Below are 6,602 nucleotides of genomic sequence, written 5' to 3'. Positions count from 1 at the left end.
CTTGGTTTTATTAGTTTCAATTTGTTTTGATGACAGTTCATTTATTCTGTTTCCTTCTATAAACAAAACTTAAAACAAAATATAATGACAAATAATACATCGCTTAGCTCTAGCTTAGACATCTACTAATCATTAACTTATCTTTTGTTTTTCTACTTTGTATCCTAATCAATACAAATTTCTTCGAACTCCTTGCTAAAATTTTAACCTTTTTAGAACCTTGACTCACTCCCACACAATGATGTCTATATACTGCAGATGTTCTGGAGCCTCACCCTTTTCTAGTGCAGTCTGGATCAGTCCATGGCAAATGGTGGGACTGTGCTTCCACCCCTGGGGCAGTCACTTCCAGGTGTACTGCACGCCCCTCCAGGTGAAGGCAAACTGGGGCCTGCACTCTGCTGCCAAAGGAATGGAGAAGAAGGCATTGGCAATATCGATGGTTGCATACCACTTCGCTGCCTTGGACTCCAGCTTGTACTGAAGCTCCAACATGTCTGGCACGGCAGCACTCAGTGGTGGCATGACCTCATTCAGGCCACCTTAATCCACCATCAGTCTCCATTCTTCACTGGACTTACGCACTGGCCGTATAGGGCTGTTGAAAGGTGAGTGGGTCTTGCTGACCACCCCTTGGCTCTCCAGTTTACGTATAATCTCATGGATGGGAACCACAGTCTCTGTTGGTGCGGTATTGCCGACAGTGCAGGCCTGAGAGGCTGGAAAAAAACATTCTTTAATCCTCCCCCCAGGGGCTGGGTGTGATTGTTGAGGCCCCAGATGTACCAGCCTAGAGTAGGACAAGCAGACAAAGTTGAGTATATATTCCGAATTATGTTCATTGCCTCGGAGGTTATCATGCAGTAGGCATAATAGACTAATAAAGCAAATTTTATACCATACCCTGGTCTACACAGGAGCATTACAACTGGCAGATAGTTCCCCATGTACAAGACCCATACGAGCATGTTGAGCATCATAGTGAGTAGGTGGCTTCTACAATACAAAATTGCAATTCTGACTTTTCTCAGCACCCGGCCCCACTTGGGCGACAAAATATGTACTAGTTTGAAAACAAACCAGTGGGAGGCACCAAGTCAGAATAACAATTTAATAGGGAAATCAAAAAATTAAAGGCAGAAAACACTGGGTTAAACTGACAGAGTCAGGATACAACCTGACACCCTGTTAGTCAGGGTGGCGGTAGCAGTCCAATAAGATGGTGGCTGCAGTCCTCCTGAAGTGGTGGATGTGGTTCTGTCGAAGCAGTGATCCTGTAGAAAGGGGCTGCTCTTCCTCAGAAGGTTCAGTGGTGGCTATGTAGCTCCTGTCCTCTGGAAATCCAGTGGAAAGGCTGTCTGTGGTGTTTGGAATCTCAGATTATATCCAGGATGGAATGCTTGGTTCCTCCTTCTGAGTGAAGCATCTCACAATGGGATGATGAGTCATGCAGCAAGGTATTGATGGGCCATTAACAGAAAGATAGTCCAGAGGGAGGAGGCAAGGAAAACACTGCCCCACCTGGTTTCAACAGCTCATGAGGATGGTAATAGAATACACTGCAACCCAGGACACACAGGCATTCCCCACTCCCGCACAGGTCAATCTATAGTTGAGAGAGCCCATCAAACTATTAAAAGAGTCCTAGACCAACAGCGGGGAGGGACAGAGGTCAATTCTTCCATTGTGACACTCTGTAAAGCCCTGTTCACAATAAATTTCTTGAATAATTTGTTCTCAGAGCCTACTCCCCCAGTATTCCGGCATTTCACCAATTCAACCCAAGCCAAATTGAAAGAACAACCGCCAGTGTTAGTCAAAGATCTGGAAAGCCATCAAATTTTAGGCCCATTCCTGCTAATCGTATGGGAGAGGGGATACGCCAGGTTTCCACACCTTCAGGACCCAAGTGGATACCTGGAAAGAATGTCAAGCCATACCTTGGACCATCAGTGACGGCCCCTGAGGAAACAACAGACAACGCCCCAGACTGTGACAAGGAGACCCCAGACAAAGGAACAAGTGCCGCCTGGAGAAGACGTCGGCGCAAAATACTGGACATGTGAACATCAAACTGTGCTACCTCCAGGATGTTTCTCAAAAACTCTGAAACCCTAAGACCCCTTATATGTTACCCTCTTGTGTTTCCCTACCCCACAACCCCCTTACCCGTGTGCTAACTACTGCATAAATATAAGAAAAAAAAAGGGGGGGGGGGGGGGGGGTGAGAGGAAAAAAGAAAAAATAATGAAAAACCCTTCTTTAATAATTTTGCTTGAAATGCCACAGGAAAAGGACTACCCATACCTCACTCACCACCATGCCTGTAACTGTCTACCTCTGCTTTCTCCTGATCTCCTGGATCCTGTTACCATCAGAGGTCGTCTTGTGGATTATCCCACAGCCAAAGGCCAATGTGTGGGTCACGCTGGCGAAAGCACTCCAGCAAGACCGTATATGCCTGTCAATGGGCAGTGTTGATGACCCACTTTTGTCATGCCTGGTGGGGATCCCTCTCCATGGGGATGAACCACCCTTCTCAGGTCAGGTACCCTACCCGATAGATGCTTGGGATAAATGGATGAACACACTGGCGACAGCACCAGAGGAACCCCATGAATTGGTACTACTGGGGTCCTCCCAGGCTACCCACTGCCTCAGGGTTTTCTTCAGCCTGAATAAAGGGACATTATCCAGTACAAAACACCAGAGGTTGAGTTATAATAGAGATGTGACACCTCGTGAAAAGGTATATTCCATTAACAATTGGTGCTGAGACGAGCACCTCATCCCAACTTAGTCACCCATTTATCCCAATGCGCTTCCTACAGGCAGGTTCCTGATTTGTGGGAATCGAACATGGTCTGGAATCCCATCCTTGTTTTGGGGGGGGACCATGCACTCTTGACAGGCTTTCTGCACTAGTGTAGCGGGTTGGGTTTGAAACCGGGCAGAAACACCAATTTAGTGTAGTGGTTTGGTCCAAGATACTCATTACTGTTTACCTTCTGTGAGATAAGAATTAGGAGAAATGCAAAGCAGGCACCAATCTTGAAAGAATATAAAGAAGTTTATTAACAGACCTAAAAGAAGAAGAAAAAAAATCATACCACACCTTCAGAACTTTTCTCCTCCCCCCACCTGTTGGGGTCTCTCCCCTGCCGTGTAGCCCTGGGAGAGGGGCCCTGAGGGGACAGACACGGGGTTTCCCTGCCCCTGCTCAGCCTCATTCCCATTGGTTGGTTTGTGTTCCCTGCGCGGGCAGAAGGACCCTTGGTCCCGTGACTGAAACAGTTCCTCAGCAGAGCTCTGGCCATGCGGCTGGAGAAATAAACATCTCTCTGAAACAGCTATCAAGAATCTGTCTGTCCATATATATTTCCTTCCCACGGGACGCCTGGTTTGGTATATGCATGTTGCAGGATCCCCACTGCAACATAATGGTGGAGATTTGTGAGCAGAACGATCCCCGATCCCTAAGCGACTGATTTGTGTGAGTAAACCCTGGAAACTTTGGATTCCTCTTCTTGGTTTTGCTTTGCTATTCCGTATCTAAACTATGGCGGAACGGTGGGAAGACTCTTGGCTCTCAGAGCCGCATATGGACATTTATCTTAAAATGATTCTTGAACAACAATTTGTGAATTTTAGCTTGATTCAAGCTCAAAAAGAACTGAAACACTTCCTGGCATGGTTGTTTAAGAACTTTTTCTATGTTTCTTGGGATTTAATTCTTACGAAGGGCTTCTGGAAAACCGTTTGGACACAGTTAATATTGGAGTCAAAATATATGCCGATGGAAGAATATTTTCGTGAATATTATTTAGTTACCGAGACTGTTGAGCAATGTCAGCTGTGTCCTGGCGAAGGAAAGCCTGGCGCAGGGACTGTGCGGCCCAGGCCATGTGCGCCGAGCGCTCTGCGAGCAGCAGCGAGGCAGTTCCCGCGCGTGGGTGGAGCCACGCGAGCCGCAGTGTCGGTGGTGGAGCGAGCCCCGTGAACGCCCGGCCGAGAGGGGCGGCGTGCGGGCGGCGGCAGCAGCGGTAAGAATGGAGCCGCGCCCAGCCGAGACGCGCCTGGTTTGGTATATGCATGTTGCACGATCCCCACTGCAACACCCACCTTTCTCCCTTCTCCAAGTGACAATGTAAAAAGACAACCCTTGAGATGTTCAGTCTGTTTACCACTTCCATAATAACCTTGTTCAGTCCATTTAGGAAGAGGAGTCTCTCTTGCCCATGCTATGAAAACATTATCACAACGAGACAGCCACCCACTTCCAAATAACTTTGTTCAGTCCATTTAGGAAGAGGAGTCTCTCTGCTCGCATGTGAGTCCCTTCCCCCCAACTTACAGCTTTTCCCACAACTGCTTTCAAGGGTCCACTCTTGAAGTTTTTTGGGGTACAATTTTAAGGTTGAGCCGTTCAGAAACAAAGGTTCTCTTCACCCATCTCTGGGAGCATTTCATCTCTAAGAAATCTCTGGGAGCATCTCTAGGAACTGAGGTTTTCTCCTTTCCATGTGGAGTAAGAGTCCTCATCGCTTCCATCTCTCCCTGTTCAAACTTCTCATCAAATTACAGCTGCTTCAGCATCTGCCTATCTCAGCGCAGGTGCTTTTGCTTACAAGTTGAATTGAACACTCCACCCCCCATATCTTCATGAAATTACAACGGGTACTCTGGTATATCATAGATTTTCAATAGAATTTCAGCTTTAAGCATCTCCTCTTTATCTTCCCTCAGGTTTTCAGCTCTTCACAGCACTAAAAGGGTTAATCTCACCTCGGCCTTGCAGCTGGAATGTGGCTTATTGCAGTGGAGGGGGGGGGGAGCTGAGCCACTCTGGCTGCCCACAGCAAGGCTGTGGGGGGGGTTCTGTGGGTGGAACAGGCCCATCGGCTCCAGGATGGCCGTGGCCTGGCCCGGCCTGGACCGAGGATGGCCTGGGCTGAGCCCGCTGGCCCCCGCACAGGGCCCACAGCCACCTGTCCCAGCGCTGGAAACGAGAGAGAGCGTCTGCCTCAGGGTTTCTATTCTTAAGTGTGTCTTCACAGAGGCGAGGGGTAGAGAATGTCATGGGTTGGCAAAACATAGTCCCAGAAGTGCAAAGGGGTGCTTACAGCTTCCTCTGTGACCTGATAGAACCTATCAGATGGCCAGTTTGAATATGGACAATTCTTTAAGCCACTTAAAGTTGTGACCGCCTCTGTGAAAACACAGTTAAGAATAGAAACCCTGAGGCAGATGCTCTCTCTCTTCCGAACGGCTCAACCTTAAAATTGTACCCCAAAAAACTTCAAGAGTGGACCCTCGAAAGCAGTTGTGGGAAAAGCTGCAAGTTGGGGGGGAAGGGACTCACATGCGAGCAGAGAGACTCCTCTTCCTAAATGGACTGAACAAAGTTATTTGGAAGTGGGCGGCTGTCTCATTGTGATAATGTGTTCATAGCATGGGCAAGAGAGACTCCTCTTCCTAAATGGACTGAACAAGGTTATTATGGAAGTGGTAAACAGACTGAACATCTCAAGGGTTGTCTTTTTACATTGTCACTTAGAGAAGGGAGAAAGGTGGGGGGAGGAGAAGAGTTCTGAAGGTGTGGTATGATTTTTTTTTTCCTTCTTTTAGGTCTGTTAATAAACTTCTTTATATTCTTTCAAGATTGGTGCCTGCTTTGCATTTCTCCTAATTCTTATCTCACAGAATGTAAACAGTAATGAGTATCTTGGGCCAAACCACTACAACAAAACCACTCAACAAAACCCAAATTTTATATTGGAAAAACCATGCTCAATTGGACTGCCAAAAGAGAGGAATAGAATAATTAGACCCTAATTGTGTTAGCGAAGTTGTTAGTTGGTCATTGTCTAAAAGGATCACTGCATCATATTTCCTACCTGGGGTAGCAGCAGCAAAAGCTCAAGGTGAACTCACCCACCTTGAATGCTGGATCAGAAAGCATGGTAACAACATCAAATGCCCTCTCTCAACTACTTGAAGATGAAGAAACCACCAGGCATGCCATGCTGCAAAACAGAGCAGCCATCGATTTTCTTTTATTGTCCCATGGACATGGCTGTGAGGAATTTGAAGGTCTGTGCTGTTTTAACCTGTCCTCTCATAGCCAAAGCATCCATGCCACGATACAGAAAATGAAGGACCAAATAAAAGAACTGAAAGTAGAATCAGATTGGGTTGGAAACCTTTTTGGACAATGGGGACTTGGAGTATGGGCAACATCCTTAATCAAATCTGGACTGTGGGTGATTCTAATAATTTTTATAGTTTTAAGTCTTTTTGGTTGCCTGAAGAAGTGCCTGACTAAGCAAATAGGAGAGGCTTTTCCTTTGAATAGGGAAGGGGGACATGTTGGAGTCACTGAGCCAACAGCTGAGCCAGCTGGTGGGCCAGAGAGCCCTGAAATAGCAAAGGCCTGCTGGTGGAAAAACTCAGATATTTGAGACCCCACTCTCACCTTTGTGTGAGTAAAGGAAAAGCCTCTCCCACAATTCCTTGTGGATGAAATATAACCTTACACACCCCCCAGACCCTGGTTAAAGAAAACTACCTCTCCCAGCAGCCTGTGCGGTTGCATACCTGAC

Source organism: Corvus moneduloides, chromosome W, assembly GCF_009650955.1.
Source record: "Corvus moneduloides isolate bCorMon1 chromosome W, bCorMon1.pri, whole genome shotgun sequence".
Taxonomy (NCBI): Eukaryota; Metazoa; Chordata; class Aves; order Passeriformes; family Corvidae; genus Corvus; species Corvus moneduloides.
This window is presented reverse-complemented; position numbering follows the sequence as displayed.